At 38.1% G+C, this 19,441-nt stretch overlaps 1 protein-coding gene across 32 annotated transcripts in view; it reads left to right on the top strand.

Moving 5' to 3' along the window:
* The window catches only part of DLG2 (discs large MAGUK scaffold protein 2), a 1,031,289-nt gene that overhangs the window by 943,652 nt on the left and 68,196 nt on the right, over positions 1-19,441 (top strand). The gene's annotated exons all lie outside the window — the stretch shown is intronic.

Consider the following 19,441-nt stretch of genomic DNA (forward strand, 5'->3'; position numbering starts at 1 on the left):
AGTCAGCAAAACATGCATTTAAGCTTTGTCTGTTCTATTTGAAAAAGCTGTCTAATCCAACAAACAGTTTCTTATGACGTTTCCATGTCAACAGCTATAATAGGACACAATGGGTTTGTGCAGCTCTCAACTGGAAAAGTACATGACAGAAAGTTAGATCCTGAACACGGAGAAGGAAACCAGTTGAAGAAAAAACTCATGGAACTACAGTCAAAGGTTGGAAATCTAAATATGTGCATTGGCACACTACAGGTTAGGTCCAATGTGAGAGAAAGATATAAGATTGCTTGGCTTCTGTTAAAGAGTTCTTCACCTGAGCATCTTAAATGGAAGTTATAAAGACGCTCTAGCACAGGCTCTCCAAATTAGCTACACTGGCAGAAAGCTGACAACAGTGTTGAAACAGAATAACCCTGCTGAACAGAGCAGTGGGAATTCTAGTTTGAAGAGCCTTCCAGTAAAGATAAATGAGGAGGAACTTTTGTCTCACCACAAGGCAGTCCACCTCTGAGAAGGGAGCCCAACCAAGTTAAGTGATGAGGCTGAGGAGGAGATCAGTGGATTTTCCCAACCTTGTTATAGAGATATGAGAAATAGAAATGACTGTACTAACTACAACAAGCCTGAAAAGGATTTGGAGAATTGCTTAGCAAAGATGGGGAATCACAGGGAGCTCTTCAACATCTCCATCTGGTCATTCCCTACTACCTCGTTTGCATCAGGGAACAAAGTCCTGCAGCAGGGAACAAAGACTGGGACCTCCCAGGCACCATTGGCATTGCATTTTAGATGCAGATAGTCTGCAGTTTGCTCTAGGGGATAGTCGTATGGCAACAGTCGATAGTCCTGGCAGGTGGGATCTGATCCTCTCTAAATGCACCTTGGATTCAGAGAACACTGAGTAGAAAAATGTGTCAGAGATAAGCATAAATGTATGTGTGTATATGTATTTGTGTTTGTGCATCTGCCTTCTGCAATGTCTCCAGATTTGCCTCTTATAGACACTGACTGGGCCACACTTCTTTTATAAGTTCTTATCTAATTTGCTTACATAGAAATGTAGCAAATAAAAGAAGACTACGAGCTGTTTGGTAAAATCTGCTAGATGCTTCTCACTAAATAAGGGTTAAGATAATGAAAAATTCATAGGCTTTCCATAAATGCTACTTCTTTTTCTTATGTTTTTCAGTTGACCTCACAGACAATGCAATTCTTTCACCCAGTATGTTGTGCTGCTATAGTTATCAATATGCCTGCTAGCACCACATAATATTTATTGCTATACGAACTACTGCCTACAGGGAAGGCAACAGCGTGTTGCTATCTCCACTCTCACATCTTCCTCCTAGTTGTTCAAAAGGGTCCTGGTGTGACAGGAAGCAGCTGAAAGCTTTGTTCAACAAGGCCAAGTGCCAGGTCCTGCACCTGGGGCGCAATAACCCCAAGCAGAGCTACAGGCTGGGAGATGAGTGGTTGGAGAGCTGCCAGGCAGAGAAGGACCTGGGAGTGGTGGTGGACAGTCAGCTGAATATGAGCCAGCAGTGTGCTCAGGTGGCCAAGAAGGCCAACGGCATCCTGGCTTGTATAAGAAACACTGTGACCAGCAGGGCTAGGGAGGTGATTGTCCCCCTGTACTCGGCTCTGGTGAGGCCGCACCTCGAGTACTGTGTTCAGTTTTGGGCCCCTCGCTACATGAAGGACATCGAGGTGCTTGAGCGGGTCCAGAGAAGGGCGACAAAGCTGGTGAGGGGCCTGGAGAACAAGTCCTATGAGGAGCGGCTGAGGGAGCTGGGCTTGTTCAGCCTGGAGAAGAGGAGGCTCAGGGGCGACCTTATTGCTCTCTACAGATACCTTAAAGGAGGCTGTAGAGAGGTGGGGGTTGGCCTGTTCTCACACGTGCCTGGTGACAGGACAAGGGGGAATGGGCTTAAGTTGCGCCAGGGGAGTTTTAGGTTAGATGTTAGGAAGAACTTCTTTACTGAAAGGGTTGTTAGACACTGGAACAGGCTGCCCAGGGAAGTGGTGGAGTCCCCATCCCTGGAAGTCTTTAAAAGACGTTTAGATGTAGAGCTTAGGGATATGGTTTAGTGGGGACTGTTAGCGTTAGGTCAGAGGTTGGACTCGATGATCTTGAGGTCTCTTCCAACCTAGAAATTCTGTGATTCTGTGATTTGTTAAAAGTTAGGATAGAAGCAGTTACTTGAGGGAATAGGAGAAATTTTTTATAGCCTCATATTTCTAGCCACCTAGATTTTAGTTATTCCAGTTTGAAATAGTTTTTACCTTAGCATGCTGATCATGGTAAGTGTGTCCTTTTGATTTCCAAGAAGTATCAATATTCTTTTATTTCTGCGAACCAAAAAGGTCTGTAATTTTGCCTTTCAACAAGTGCCATCTCTGCAGCCACATTGTCTCTTCTTAATGTCTTTGAGGCACTTTAGAATCCAGGTAGAGGTTGCAGTGACTGGCTGTTGTAATTACTCCTTGCTGCTGAGACTCTAAGACAATTTCTGCAGATAAGTATCACAGGTTATCTGTCATGAATAGGAAGCCCAGCCTAATGGCCATCAAGCAGTATCTTACCTCTCTCTTGCAGATGATTCAAGATAAAGAGTCACACACAGTTCAGACCTTTTGTCTGTTCCCCTCTGTATCCAGGCAGTTGGATTTGCATTTGTCAAGATTTGTGGTACTTAAAATACTGAGAGAGCTCTTCTTGTATGAGAAGTAAAGTTTTGATTTGAAAAATGCCCATGTATTTCTGTAGAAGGAAGAAGACATCTACATGAACTTATCTTGAAAACAGTTTAACAGAGACTGTAAACAGAATCAAAAACATTTTCAGTAGAATTGTAGAGGCCATGGCAGAAGCAATGTTTCTAACATGATTCACAGATTCTAAATGCAATTTTCCCTTTCAGTATTACCACTGAAAGTGATTTTGTCCTTTCTGTAGTGGCATTCAGACCATTACCATACCTGTGGTGAGCTATTGCAACAAGAAGGCTCTGCTGCAGTGAGGCGATGTGAATGCAACATCCTGTGAGATGCCCCGCAAAGTACATTCACCCTCAGAGTAATCCTGCTGTGGTGTCTCTTCCAGACATGATGGTACAGACAAATTTTTATGACATCCACTTACTGTTAATTTAATAGCAAATTTATCACCTTGTTAAATACCTAGATTTTAATACAACTTATTTTTGCTATTTAGTAATCTAGTGTCTGGCCTTGACTCAGGATGATCTCCACTGCCATTACTATGGTCAGAACTACATTCCTAATGCTTCTAATAGAGCTATTAGGACCTACATGATTTCAACACAGCACTTCAAATCTGATTCATATGGGTTTCATTCTGGCTGTTGTTAACCCAGCTAAAATACAATTGAATTAATCAGTCTTTACTCTGGTTTCAAGTCAGAATCATGGAAAGTTCCAGGAGTAAAAATCAGAATTCTTTCTTTGTTATTGATATTAGCATGTAGATTCATCTTGAAAAGCTCTTGTGCTTCAGGAAGTCTGTCAACAAAACTGAACTGGACCTGAATTTAAGTCTCTGGAAATTGAGTTACCTACTTGGGCTTCAATAATTCATTAGAATAGTGGTAGCTGGATCCAAATAATAGCCGTAAGGAAAACAAACAAACAAACAAACAAACTAATGAATACAAGTAGACACACTTCCTGTCAGGTTCTGTCCTGGGCTAACTACTATCCAGCCAGATCTAGTGGTTGCTACTACAAGATGTGTTACAAGATGTGTGAACTCCACAGCCCACACCACCTCCTGATGCAGGTACAGTAACCAAAGTCATTCAGCACAGGTTATAAACTTCCATGCACAGCAGAGATTAAGGCAGGCAGCCAGGAACTGGTTTAAGGCAGATAACTGGATGATTTTACCAGTTCAGTTCTTTCACATAGATTTGATTTCATTAAGCAAGTGCCTGAGAAATTATTTCAATATCTGAATGTGCATATGCAGCATATTTGCATAAGTCAGGAAGGATGACTTTTTATTATAGTTACTATGTTAATGTAATGATCTTTTATTTTCTTGATACTTTCAGGAATTTGTATTTTTTAGGTTATTTCTAGTTTTCTTTCATTCATATTGTTGTTTGCTGCTAAGATTCAGAAAGTGATTAAAAAGATCATTAGAAATATGGGGATTTTAAAAAAAATTCCATCTTCAGTAATCAATATGTCTGATTTTGTCTGTCCTTTACATGAGTATAGACAGTGATTCAGTTAGCAATACTCACCTATAGTCTCCCTTTAAGAATATCACAGCTTCACAACTATTGAAAAAGGCTGGATAAAATTCAGCAGATAGTTTTGCCCTGAAGGAGAATTTCAGCAGCTCTGGCTACAAGACTGTAGAAGGAAGGGGAAAAGAAAAAAAAAAAAAGGAATATCAATCAGCAGACAAGATATTTTTCTTACTGAAGGTATGAAATAATAGGGACTTTGACTGAATTAATGACTTGAAAATTATTCAGATGAATGCAAGGACCATTGCTGAATTCAGGGTCTGGAAAACATGAGGTTGTTTTCCTCTTGGTAGAGTGTGAAATAGCTGTATGGTAGGTGCTTCTTAAGCTATTTTAGTTTCATTTTTTCTGTATCAGCATTCCAAAATCATCAGGCACTGGACCAGCATAAGAACATGCTCCTTTTTAGGGTAGGCAGTATGAAGAAGGGTTAAAGTTTCTTTTCCCTAAACTTTCCAACTGCTATCATTTTCTTTGGTTCATTGCAGCAGCTCTTGATTTACATTAGGATAAGAAAGAAAAATCCCTATTTGGTTAATGGGTTTTGAATTTTTAAGAAAGGATGCTTCAATTATCCTCAGGTTTGAATGCTACTTTATTGGGAAATTTTATAAAAATATTAAGTTGCTTCAGTTCAGCTTTTTGTGTTCCATCTTTTTTTTTTTTTTTTCTTTTCTTTTGCCAGCTGCCTTGGTGTCTAAATATATTCCAGAAATATAGGGGACTTGAATGTGAAATGGGATTTTATTATATTTGGGAAGAGCAGACAGATAAGGATATGGAATAAGGAAATTATTCTAAAAGAGTATAATAAAAAGCAAGTAATAATTATGTCCTTTACAAGCAGCAGTAAACCATATCTGCAGCCAGTATAGCTAATGGTTAATGTAGTGTGAATCAAGGAGTAATACAATGCAACTCAGGCAAAAATTGTAGGGCTAATAAGAATTTTACCCAGAAAGATGGTGCTTGGAAGTTCCCTGCATGTTTAAAGGACACAAAGAATTTTCAATCCTATCTGAGCTCTTTCTGAAATATCTAAGACCAAAAATACACAATTATATTGCAAGAGAGAGGTGGTGTGATGCTGAAGTACTATGATGAGTTGTTTGTTCATTGTAGGACACCTACTTTTAGCTATTGGAGATAAAATAGAGTTTGAATAAATCGTGTAAGAGTCTTTCAGTTACAGGACACTGAAGTTTGAGGTCAAAATTTATCTGAAATTTCTGAATTAGATATGTGAAAAGAGTTTGGGTTTTTATCCTTTTTTATTGCCAACAAAAGGGAGGAAATGCATGACTCACAAATCACTTTTTCTAATGGGATCAGGAGGGTACTTCTAATGCTTGAATTTCCAGTTAATGACCTTGGCCCTGGTTAAAGCTATTAGGTGTCATAAACAAGAAAATCACAACAGGTTTAAGAAAAGGATAATCCAGTCTCTCCCTTCTTTCTGTCTTATAACTAAGGTGCTGGAGCCACACAAGTCGTGAAAAAATCATGTTGACTCAAATAAACTCCTTTGAAAACATATCACCACATCCTTTCCTTTGAATGCATATCAAATGTCTGGCTTTTCATCCATTGCTGTTATGACAGGCTGAACAAACAAAAATAGAAATCCATGTAGTTTTAAATTCTCTTATTTCTCTGTTGGGCTGTTGTTCTGGAAATGAGCTGCAGTCCAAGATTATTGGCATGGGATCCATCTCAACACTTACTCTAGAGGCATAGCCTTCTAACTCAAGGACTTCCTCTGTTCAACCAGTAAATAGGGAATACTTGTAATTGTGTCTTTGTTATATATCAAAAAGTCTATACCCACAAGAGAGGATCGGGATTGCTGAGGTGTAGGTAAAAACAACACTTTTCTTCTTTGAGTATTGCTTGAAAGTAGACTTGCTAACATTCAGGTCAACTACTTCAGTAAGATTCTCTCTGAAAGATACTTATACTAAAAACATTACAGTCTTTTGAAGTCAAATACCAGAAATATTTTTCATGATGTGTTCCCTCACCTCTGTTCACATGATAATAGGACTTTATAGGGTGAAGATAATTTAAGAAATCAGCTATGCAGAGTATTCCTGGAAAAACGAACCACCAACAGAAATATTTTAGTCTAATCAAAGCTGGTGAGGAATGCTTGTATGAAAATACAAATACTTTTGAGATAATCACAATGGTCTGAGACTTAAAGATTATTCAGTATTTCTGTGAATGTTTTTTTCCCAGTGTGTGTACAGAGTGATCTAATCATCCCCAATTACATGAATAATTGAAACTTTGTTTGAGCTGATTGACTAATTTTAGAATTTATTTCCTAATTTCTTAGCATTTTTCACTGATAAAAGCAGCCATCTACTAGGAAGGCTAAAGTTTCTACTGCCAATATTTTGTCTGACATAGATTTCCCTAACAGCTAATTAATTGGTAATTGTGATGAAGAAAATAAAAAATGAGTTGTTTATTTCCAGTTCTAGAATAGTTCTGGGTTGCTGTGTAATCATGCCCTGTAGAAGGGGGCTGTTCTTTATGTTTCTTGAATGCCTGTGAAATTTTATCTACTTCTTTAATGGAGGAAGAACCATTTAACTTTAGTGTATTTTCAATTGATAATGACCATTGTTAAATAATCATGATGGCTTTATTGATCCTGCTTCTCAGGAGAGAGAAGGGCTTGTGGTGATGAATCATTAATTAATAGATTTTTTGGATTCTTGGAAAAGTATGGAAGGGGGTTGGCAAAACTGCCACCTTGGAATTCCAGAAGGCAGACTTCGGCCTGTTTAGACTGGTTGACAGAGTCCCTTGGGTGGCAGTCCTGAAAGACAAAGTAGTCCAGGAAGGAAATCCTAAAGGTGCAGGTTGTTCCCATGTGCTGAAAGATGAGATGGTGGTAAAGATCAGCCTGGCTAAACAGACAGCTTTGGATAGAACTTAGGAAAAAGAAAAAAAAAGGGGGGGAGGGTGAGGAGGAAGGAGGAGGAGGAGGAGGGAAGGAAGAGCAAGAGTTTATGACCTTTGGAGAAAGGGGCAGGCCAGGAGGCCAGAAGGACTGCAAAGATGTTGTGAGGCAGCGCATTGAGAAAATCAGAAGGCCCAAAGCCCTACTTAACTTAATCTGGCAACTGCAGTTAAATACAATAAAAATTACTTCTATAAATACATTAGCAACAAAAGGAGGACTAAGGACAATCTCCATCCTTTCTTGGATAAGGAGGTTAATGGTCCCAGGTGCAGAACTTAGGACTCGTCTTTGAGTAAACATTTTGGCTTTTTTTGAAGATGGGTACGTTTGCCACTTCCAGTCATCAGTAACATATTCTGATCTCCACAGCCTTTAAAAGATGACAGAGGCCTGGTTGTGGCATTGATCAGTTCTCTCAGCCCCCTTGGATACAGCCCATCAGGTCTTGTGGGTGTGTATGGGTTGAGTTCAGTCCTTACCCACTGCTGGTCTTTCTTGTTCCTGAACACCATTTCCAAGAATAGCACCCAGTGACACCTTGTTGGTAAAGACTGAAACAAGGAAGGAATTGAGCCTTATCAGTGTCTCCTGTCACTAAATCACTTACCCCATTCAGCAATGGTCCCACATTTCCTTTGTTCAGACTTTTAATGCCAATTCAGGTGTAGAAGCTCCAGCTGACCTTGATGCCCCTGGCAAGCCTCAACTCATGCTGAGCTTTGGCTTCCCTTGCACCATCCCCTGCTCCCACTCCTGTATACTGTATTATGTGCATTTAACACAGGGTGCTAGTAATTAAGCATCACACAGTGGCATCTGCCTCATAGTTAAAATAAAATAAAAAAAAATCAAGTTGCATCTTTGTTTTACTCATGTTGTATCTGTTCTCTATACATTGCTGTTTTCCTTCATGCCTTCTTTATATACTAATTGCTTAACATACATGATGTATATGTATGACCTGAAATGATTAATACCATTCGGTTCTGTTCTTGCTCTATTCATCTCTTTAAATGCTATATTTGGATGTTTTCTGGTCTCCGCATCCTTCTCTGTAGTATACTGCAGATACCTTGTGTAGATAACCATTAGTCCTTTGATGAATTACAGGCATCTTACTCATTAATCTATTATCTAAGAGCTTATCAGTCATGGTATTCAGCTCTTCATTACTTCAACAGCACAGCTGCAGTCATTACATTTCACATCTTTCAACACTTCAACCCTTGTTTTTGTGTATGTCTGGAACTTTGAGTGAAGTAGATGGGATTTTGGAAGTCTGGGACTCAGGCTGTAATGCACAAACCTAAAGGATGTTCCCTGTGATTATAGTTATAGACATCTATTACTTCTGGGGGTTGAGTGAGAAGCACATTAGTGAGATTCCACTATTCAATGCTCGTTCCCCTGAGCAGTGTTTTGAAATTATAGTCCATCTCATGATATGCATTTCCATTCCTGAAATCTAGTTGTGTATTTCACATGAACTTTTCTAGCTTAATTTGGATTTATTCCTTCCTGGTTGTCAGCAAGAATAGAATTACACTCCTCTGGAAGCATACTCCATTCATTTGTTCTCATCTTTCTATACTTGCATCAATACACAAATAAAATAGCCTTTGAAAAAATGCACCTTTATCAATGACGTGTTTGACTTTTCTAAGAATTCTGCTTAGCCAAATAATGTCACAATTCAGTGTGCTATAGTAAAAGCATCACAATAAATTTTCATCCATTCAGTAATGTGGCAGTTTTCTCAAATTTCATAAGACACCAGTTAAGTTGTAATTAAACCATCATGAATGCCTTCTACTTTCAATCTGTCCTCTTCTCAAACAAATCACCCCTCATAATTAATTGAGAGAAATGATGGAAACAGAATACTGTTAACTACTTGAAAACATATTTTGACACCTAATACAACCATAAAAATAATGCTTTTCCAACAGCATTCCTTTCAGAATCATGTTAATTGGAAATGAAGAAATGCTTAAATTATATCAAAGCATGGTAGCATGACAGTATCCATATTTTAATGTTCTGAGTTTTTCAGGTTCTCCCAGACCATTTGTGATAATGTAAATCTTTTCATTGCTGTCACATCACTCCTGCCTCATTTTAAATCCTATTCTCATCCTTTTCCTTATGCTGTGTAGGCAAAAGATAATCTCATTTTACTTGATAAACCTCTAGGTTTTGTTTCTTAAAACTGAGGGATGAGCTCTTAATGACAGGAAGAAAAATATGTGAGCTCTAGATAATCCCATTTGTTGACAGTCTCTGAAGGAGGTTAATGCATTTTTGTAGGACTTTCCCAGTATTTGGTTTATTGTGTTTGCAGCTAACACTACTCCTTACCTCCTTTCTCTTATCTCTTTAGGGAAAGCCTATGAGACTTCTTTCCATGCCACCTTTTGTTAAGTGATATATTGATTTATCTTCATTGATCTCACTGCACAGTGTTTAAGAAATTGATGTTGCCATTCAGCAACATGGCACACTTGTTCTTCCTCAAGTCAATACAAAATGGGTCAGACCTTGAATCACCCTTCTCCATACTGAATAGTTTTTGGTATCAGTCAAGGAAAATAGACTGGTCAAAGCAGAAGATCCTTTTAAGTTTAGCAGCTTGTATTAAAAATAAGTAAATAAGTAAGTTATTGCTGATTGATGAGGGGAGAAGCTTGGAACTGACTTTGTTAAAAGCATTTTCCAAGGTAGCTTGTAGGAGTGAGCAGAGTGAAGATGCAGTGGCAGTGAACGTAGCTGACTCCAGTGTCACCTGTACTTCTAATGGAAGAAAATGCAACTTGCAAGCCATATTGTGAGCTACCGGAGCACAGCCTTAGCATCAAAGCGTCTCATAAACAGATACATGGTCTACAGAGGCTGGTACAAGGTGCTTAACTTAGTCACTTAAATTCTGCATACAGTAAATGGAAATACCTTGTAGAGATTTCAGTTTTGATGTGGTAGGCAGAGGGTTTAGCTAGATACATCATTAATGAAGCTCCTTTACAGAGCACAGCAACACCTTAGAGGAGGATTAGATTAAATCAGTCTGCCCTGGATTTAGCTCAGAGGAAAAATTGAATGCAGGCATATGCCTGAATTCTTATTCTTGCTGAAAACTTGGCTTTGGTCTCTGTATAAGGTATCAGCTCTTCTGGGAACTTAAGATCAAAGTTGTACAAGAGAGGACAGGCTCTCAATTACTTGCGAGGCAGCAATCTCTGCTTAAAATGTAAGAGGAAGAGATGGTGGTGATGACGGTATTCTTACATTTTGCAAAATATCCTGGCAGGTGCATGTCCTTTTCCCCATATTATTGCTGTTTCAGTCAAAGTCTGCCTAGAACTACTGACAACAGCTAGGATAGCACATTGTCAGCTGAATCCCAAGAGGTTCTCACCAACTTCTTTGAAAAATGTCTTTGTTTGTTTGTTTGTTTTTTGTTTGTTTGTTTTCCACAAATGACAGTCTTGTGAACCTTCACTTTATGAAAATGAGAGTGTTCTGTCTTTGAATCCCTTCAGTCTGCTGAGAGAACTGAATTTATATCTACTCAGTCAATGGATCAGGAAAACCTTGAATCTCCCATACCCAACTGAGTCTCTAAACACTAGTCTGCTAGGAAAAGGTAAATATCACAGCTGCATTTTTGAATGGAAATAGTATTTTATTTATTTTTTCCCCTGCATTCAACTTTGTATATGCTTTTTGAAGCATGTTCACAGCATAGTAAGATTGAGCCCTGTAGGGATTAAGTGCAGCTTGGATATTTCTCTGCCTTAAATGTGAATTCTACAAATGCTTAAATGAGAGAGAGAGAGAGAGAGAGAGAGAGATACTGGGTCTACTAAAGGTAGTAGGAACTCTGATTTTTTCAGGAAGACATTGGTGCTTAAAATCCATCTAAGTCTATTTTAGGCATCAAAACCAGTCAGTCTGAATCTTACTCTCGGCTTTGACTAACTAAAAGTGTCCAGAAAGTTTTGTCATAGGCTGTATTCAGTACTCTTTTACCCTGTTGAACTTGAAAGAGGTAACATTAGAAATGGTTGTGATTTTCAGGATCATCTGAAGCTTTCTGAATAGCGATCATCAAGAAACTCCAAGGCAATTACAATCACAATCAAATCTATATCTAAAACAAACCACATGCCAGCCTGGATTTTCATGGGGTTGTATAGTCTCAGAGCTGCCATTTTCTCCCGAAGAAACCATTAAACTAACAAGCCATTTTAAAGACAATATCATTGATTAGCAACGAAAATATCATAGTTGATTTGTGAGCCACAATCATTTTAATGAATTCATTTCACTCCAAAATGGGAGTTCCAGCTGCTGAAATGTGTTATGTTGGACATAGATTTATCTCACCACAAAATGATATGATTTCTTAAAATATGTTACTGTGGCACAATTCTTTGGTTATGACTATATAATCCAGATAATCTCACAGGCCAGTTTGCACTCAGAGCCTTGATTGCTCACACCATACTGCTAATTTACTCCCAAACTCTCTTTTGGAGCAAAGTACCTGGTTGCCTGCGAGACCAAATATGGATATGTTATTTTAGGACCTTTCACTCCAGAGATTTCTCTAGGCAGTATGGATAAGACATCCCTGGATTTGTTTCTTTTTGTATGCCACAGTCTTGCAACCCTATCCTAGCAGGCTTCCAATCTCAGAGATCCCTATATGCCCTCAATGTTCAGGACGTGAAATGCTATTCTGGTTATCATGCTATAAAACACAGTCTGTGAAGCTACAACATGCCATTAACATTACTACAGTCACTTTGAACAGGAAGAATACCACATTAATAAAATAATGGTCTCTAAAGGTCATAGGATGTGACAGGGGCTCAAAGCAGACCTGATTCTAGTTCTAAGCAGTGTGATTGGTCTGTGCTATGGGGGATTAGCCTTGAACAGTGAGGTTGCAAACCAGTTGGCAGTTTTAGACTCTGGTGTAGCTATGTCTAACTGCTTAGATGTAAAATAATACTAAGGCAAAGGCACAAGCATCTTTTATAATTATCTTCCATTTAGAACAATATTCAGATTCAAAAAAGATCTTCAAGACAAATGTCTCAGTCTAGGGAAGAATAGATAGATAGTGAAAGCATACATCCAGGTTATGCTGATTCAGAAAATGTCAGGGTAAATTTTACATAGATGTCACAAATTATAAGAGCTTCCATCTACCAGTACAATTATTACACATACTCCCAGTGCTTTCTGTTCAAGCTCTTGTTTTGTGAGGACCACTTTCATAGCATTTGAAGTAAAGAAGTGCTGTTGTTTCTGATCTTGCTTCTCTTTAAAATTCTGCAGACCTTGCAAAAGACCCGGCTGTTGCTTTAAAATGCAGATAAGGGGGACCCTATGCCACTTGTGGGTGCTGTCATTACAGACCCATGTTACTGTTTTCTGTTAGCTAGAAGTTAATCACTTCGTTTTTTACCCTGTCAATTATTTAGCAACAGACAAGAACAAAGATATCTTTAGGAAACAGTGGCATCTTTTTTTCTCCAAGGCACTTTTTGCATGAACATTATGATGATATTTCTCTTATTTAGTTTATTATGAGGTGTAAACATACAAACATATTTCTTAAAATTTTTCTTTAGATATTGCTGCTTCAGCATTTACTTGACATCCAATTTAATAGTTTATTTTCTCTGAAAATGCAAATGTTTTGACTAATGAGGTTTGAGAGACAGTTTCCAGGAAATTACACTTCTACTCATGTTTTTTACCCAAAGGCAAAAGGAACTAGATTTGTAGTAGAAGATTCTCACTAAAACTGAGGAATACTTGGATTAACTGCATAAAGAAATATGGTGCTATATGAGGACACTGCATGTATTCAATAGTATGATTAAAATATGAATATTACTATGCTAGGTTTGAAAGATGTGCAGTTGCTATCTTGCAAACCTGAACATATATAGGTACTTTTAAAAATATTGCATTTTGTATTTTACCAGTAAAATTCTGTAAAAATAAATTCATAGATTTTCATGAAAACAATGAATCGGTCAAAAAAAAAAAAAGTGTTTAGGGAAGATTGTTCAACACCCTTAAATCTTCAGTGGGCTTTTAATACTCGTGTTCAGTTCAATTGTGCACTGATACTCAATACTGGAAAACCCAATGATTCCCTGAAATAATATTCTATAAATTAATTTCAACTATTTTGATTTATAAACCTTAATAACTATGCCAAGATTTTAAAATCAGAATCATCCCTTTTTACATAGCTACCAGAAGAAAGAAAAGGGAATGGTCTTATCTAAAATAAATGTTTAGATAAGAACAGTCATGTCTGTCTCTTAATTAGGACTTTTCATAGCTCGAAGCTTTCTCAGACAGAAAGACTATGTAAAGAAGCAGAGATATGTACGGTAAGTTACATAGCCTGGAGAAAATAGTTAGCCTTAGGAGTGAGTCCCAGCTTTTTTCTGGGTTCCACTCTAATGCAGTGTTTATGGGCAGCTGCATCAAGTATGTACAAGTGTGTACAAGCTGAAATGGAGTTTCAGCTTGAATTCCTTAGTTGGTTTCCACAGCTAGGGAAGGACATAAACATAAAAATTGTCTTTCAAGCTGGTCGTCATGAGCCAAATGACTATTGTTTTAGGTTATACAGATCAAAAACCAAATCCCAATGGTGCATGGTGAACACATGAAGGTGAACATGACCACCAATTTTGGCTGGACTTCAGGTCCTTCACACCCATTATTCTGTGTCTAATAGTATCTGATAGCCGATGCTCTGAAACTATAAAATTACCACTTGATGTTTTTTTCTTCTTTTGGAAGATTTTTTTTATGTCCATTTAATTTTTCAACCTCTGCTACATCCGCTGCTTAATTAGGTCTTGAATAATATCTCTTAGTGGTTAAATTGATACCTTAAATTTCTTGTTTTGTGAGAACAGTGAACACCAATATTCTCCTCTTCCCCCAAATTCATAATTTCTTAACTTCTATCACAGTCTTTAAAAAGGTCATCTTTTTAAAGTTGAGAAGTCCTCACCTGTATAATTTATTCCTGTGAGAAGATTATCCTTATGGGCCTCTCTGTTCCCTGTCTACCTTTGGCAGATCCTCTTCAGAATGAGGGGATCTGATAGTACCAGAGTGGGGGTATCCTTGTATGGTGGTATAATAACAATGATTTCTGTTTGGTTCTTTATTCATTTCTTCAAAACTCTAGGAACAAATTTGCCTTTCATGACTGCCAAGCATTGAACTCATGTTTTCCTAGAATAATACACAAAGTTTCCAACATTTCTTCTCCTGGGAGTAATTGTTGAGCTAGTGAACATCAGTATGAATATTCATCAAAGACCATGTGTATTCACTATGTCTAACTTTGTATGTATTAATGTTGAATTTCATCAAGTATTTTATCACCCACTTACTTGATATTTTGACATCCTTTTGTAAGTCTTCTTGGTCAGTTTTCGGGTTTGCTACTTGGTTTGCTACCCTTGATACATGTTTTCAGTAACTATTATTGCTTCATTTTTTGCTACCTTTTCTAGATCACTAACGGGAACAATTAAGAAGTTAGTCATAAGCTTTCTGGAAATCCAGGTTTACTATGTCAGCTGGAAACTCCTAATCCATGGAGTTCTACCGAGTCTTTAAAGAAATCGAGTAGATCTTCCTGCTACTCAACTTAGACTTGATCTATTTGTGGTGTCCCTGTAAAAAACTGGCTTTTCATTTTACATTTCCCCATGTTTGAGTCATTCATATTGTCCTCGTAATTTATTGCAATTCACTTTATAGATGTGTTATTAAACTTTGTCTACTGACACATCAAGTGCAAATTGCTCCATTGATTTGACAGATCTGAAAGGCTCTTCTGTGGGTTCATCCTTAAGCTCATCCTGAAGTTGATTGTAAATAATTCATTTAAATTTATTGCCATGGCCTTTACTTTCCTGAGCTTTCTTATTACACCCCAATGCCCCATGTAATTGATATGTAGTATCTGAATGCTGCACAATCTTTAGTGTACTAAAGTCCACCACTAAACCATACTACTAAGTTCTACATCTGCACATTTCTTGAAGACCTCCAGGGATGATGATTCAACCACATAACTGGGCAGCCTATTTAACACTACCTAGCATTTTTTACTTTATAACAGGTTTCAGGTTGCTGAAATAATCCTAATCATGAAACAAAGGCTTCTATCAAGGAGACACTGGGTAGATCTGGTCAAAAATTATCTGATACAGTTTTGGGACTGACACATACAAAGGATCTCCGTGGCTCGGCAGTAGCTTTCCCAGATCCTTGGGATGTCTAGCAGCCTGTGGGTTGCCTGTGCAACATCCTAGGTGCTGGGAATTGCTCTTCCCAAGGACTGACTGGTGAGGGCCATTAGCTCACTAACTCTCAGAACAAACTGTCTGCAAACTGAAGAATTTGTCCTGATTCTCCTAAACCAGAAGTTCTCATAATTTATCACCTGCATATATTTCAAGTGTTTCATTTCTTTTTCCATCCAGATTGCTTTGTTCATTTTTTTAAACACTGAAAACTTTCCACATCCTTTCTCCTGTCAGCACCAATCCAAGTTGTGCAGGCAGTTTCTATTTCCCACATTCTATACCTATTTTCCTCTATAAAAGTGACACCAATTTGTTTTTGCAGCTATCCTGGCTCAGAATAAAGGTCCATCTAGCCAAACTGTCCCTTCCTTAACAGTTGTTAGTAGCAGATGTTTAGGGAACATATAGGAACAGGGCACATATGGTCAGATACTCACCCTGCTGTATACCACAGCTTTCTCCAAAGAGAGCATCCTTCCTCAGCCTTTAAATCATCCACAGAATTGTAATGCTCTTTTCATATTGCGATAGAACAAACATGAATTTCCTACAGTTTGTAAATGAAGTTACAAAATAATTTGCCCAGGCAAAAAAAATCTTGTTGATGAATATTTCAATTAACTTTGTCCACATGAAGTGAAAGAAATATACATTTTCAGTCAGAGACATTTGTTTGTTCAATCTCTTGCTTGTTTGTTTTTCCATAGATCCCTGGGATATCAAAATAAAATTAATAAATAAAAGAGGAAAAAAAAAAAAAGAAAAAAAAAAAAAGAACTTGCTTTTGGATCTCCATTCTACTACTCTGTAGGACTCAAATAATTTTTGTATAAGCAAACACTAAATGACAGTGTAATTTACACTGCAGGATTTTCTGACTAATGTGTAGCTTCAATAGATGCTTACTTCTATTGAAATCACAAAGATTTCACCCTTTATGTTTAATTTACTCTTCACAGGCTTTGATGACATGGCCACTTTACCATACTCTCTTTATAATACTCTCCTTAAGTATTCTTATTTTCCAAAGCAGAGTCAACTTCAAAATGGCATTAAGTTGCTCAGATCCTTATCCAGATGAGTTTTTAATATCCCTTTGGATTGCACAACCTCTATGCACCACTTATACTAACATTTACCATCCTCCTAGTGAGAATCTACCCTCTCTCACATGTTCAGATCAGCTCCACTAATGATCTCTGAGTAGGGTGACAGTGGGCCAGACTCTTAGTACCACAGGGCCTGTGACATCAGGGACTGCAGTTTTAGAACAGTTCTTGTCATACACATACTTACTATGGATTTCTCTACCAGGAGAATGGGATTTGCTCCTCCTTCCTACTGTGGAAGCAAGAGCTAACCTCATGCAGCTTCCTAAATGACAAGTGTGTTTTTGTTTTTGTTTTTGTTTTTGTTTTTGTTTTTGTTTTTGTTTTCTTTTTGTTTTTGTTGTTGTTGTTGTTGTTGTTGTTGTTGTTGTTTGTTTGTCTGTTTTGTGTTTTTTTGTTTGTTTGTGTGTTTGTTTTGTTTTGTTTTGTTTTGTTTTTGTTTTCTTTTCTGCTTCAAAGTATGGAGGCCATCAGCACCATAGTAAGAGGACATTTTTGGATCAGCCATGATGAAAATGCCACACAAAGACATGCAGCAGCGTCTTTTTTTTCAGAGGACATTATTCAATGGTTTATGAAAGAGAGGAAAGATGCCAGTAAGTGAGGGAGGGAGTTACTGTTCGCTTATAGCTGCTGGAAACATAAGCTAGATTTTCATTATTCCTCTCTGTTTCCCGTTTCCTGCACACACAAATCTATCATTAAGGTATATGAAGTTCTAGCTTCTGGCATGACAGAATTATTTGATTCAGACTTAAAAAGTAGTAGTAGTATATGAGATTTACAAACTGAGTCTTACATCTTAAAATGAGCATTCTTTTTTCTTTTTTTTTTTTTTTTAATAAATTTGAAAGAAAATGTTTGCCTATAACAGAATCACAGAATCAAAGAATGGCTGAGGTTGGAAGGGACTTCTGAAGATTATGAAGTCCAAACCCCCTGCTGAGCTAAATCACCTAAAGCACGTTGCACAGGATGGCATCCAGGCAGGTTTTGAATATCACCAGAGAAGGAGACTCCACAACCTCTCTGGGCAACCTGTTCCAGTGCTCTGTCACCTTCACAGTAAAGAAGTGCCCTCTCATATTCAGCCAGAACCTCCTGTGCTTCAGTTTGCGCCTGTTGCCTCTCATACTGTCAGTTGGCACAGCTGAAAAGAGACCAGCTTCATCCTCTCAACACCCTCCCCTCAGATATTTATACACATTGATGAGTTCTCCCCTCAGTATTCTCTTTTCCAGGCTAAACAGGCCCAATTCTCTCAGCCTGTTCTTGTATGACAGGTGCTCCAGTCCTCTTATCATCTTCATAGCCCTCCTCTGGACTTGCTCCAGTCCTTCTTGTACTGGGGAGCCCAGAAGTGGACACAATGCTCCCGGTGAGGCCTCACCAGGGCTGAGCAGAGGGGGAGGATCACCACCCTTGATCTGCTGGCAACATTCTACTGAGTGTGCCCCAGGATACTGTTGGCTTTCTCGGCCACCACGGCATATTGCTGGCTCATGGTCAGCCTGCTGTCTGCCAGAACTCCCAGGTCTCTCTCTGCATAGCTGCTCTCCAGCAGGTCACCCCCCAGCCTGTAGTGGTGATTGGGGGTCCCTAGTTGCAGGACCCTATGGGCAACATTAGGAAAGCAACTGATCTGTGAATTATTTTATATTACATACAAAGTATCATGCCACAGATAAGTCTCAATACATAACTCAAGGTTTGTGTAATCCCCTTGAAATTATTCAGATTAATTAAATGCTAAAGAAAATGATTTTTTTGCAGCTTGATATAAGAGAGTGCTATTATTATTACTTTGCCTAACTTAAGGACATGGCTTTTGATAAACTGCCCCCATTTAAAATTAATTGCTAAGTAGAAGTAGGGGTTAGTGGTAAATCTCTCTTCTGTAGAACAGAGAGGCTTAAAATCAAAGTAAGCTTAAACCAGTATAGGAGAAGAAAACAACTAATTTCTAGTAAGATTTCTTTTTATGTTTGTTTATTTTTTTATCGCCACAAGGCTCATTTTGAATAAAGATATTAAAAGGCAAGGTCCCAGTTCTGTAGCTTAGTGTCCTTGCATAAATCAGGAATCACATACAAACAAAATGAGGAAATTTCATTATGGACAAACCATCAAAACTCTGAGCCTCGTTCATGGCAGCAGAAAGAATGGCTTATTATTATTGGATAGTCCTAGCACCATCCAAGAGCAAGGAATCAAAGAGCTTCTGTCACTGCACCAGGCCTTCATCCTATCAGACTCAAAGCAGCTTAACACAAATTCTGTCAATCTTAAAGCTGCTTAGGGTAACATCTTCAAGGCAATTTAGCAATTCAGAGCTTAATCTTCATTGAAAGTCAACAAAATCTAGGCTCAGTTGTGTTTAAGTTACTTTTAAAAACGGGTTGTAGGAGCTTCTGATGTTACCCTTAATCCTGCTGGGTTTTTAGTGCATGAGAGCCAGGGCTCCTAGGAAAGGAGGTTTTGGGAAATGCAGTGGAGTGAGTGATGAGCTGCAAGGAGCTCAGTGCAGCATGGGCTTAATTTTATATTTAAAAGACAGAAGCTAAGAAGTTTAGCATCATCCCCTTGCAACTTTGTTTAATAACTGTTAAAGTACATATCGTTACTGTTAAATATTTTTGATAACAGTGGTTAATCAGCACTTCTTTCTTCAAAGTTCATAAACTTCAAAGTTTCTAAAGAGTATTGACAACCGCATAC

The sequence above is a fragment of the Anas platyrhynchos genome, chromosome 1 (assembly GCF_047663525.1).
Source record: "Anas platyrhynchos isolate ZD024472 breed Pekin duck chromosome 1, IASCAAS_PekinDuck_T2T, whole genome shotgun sequence".
Classification (NCBI taxonomy): Eukaryota; Metazoa; Chordata; class Aves; order Anseriformes; family Anatidae; genus Anas; species Anas platyrhynchos.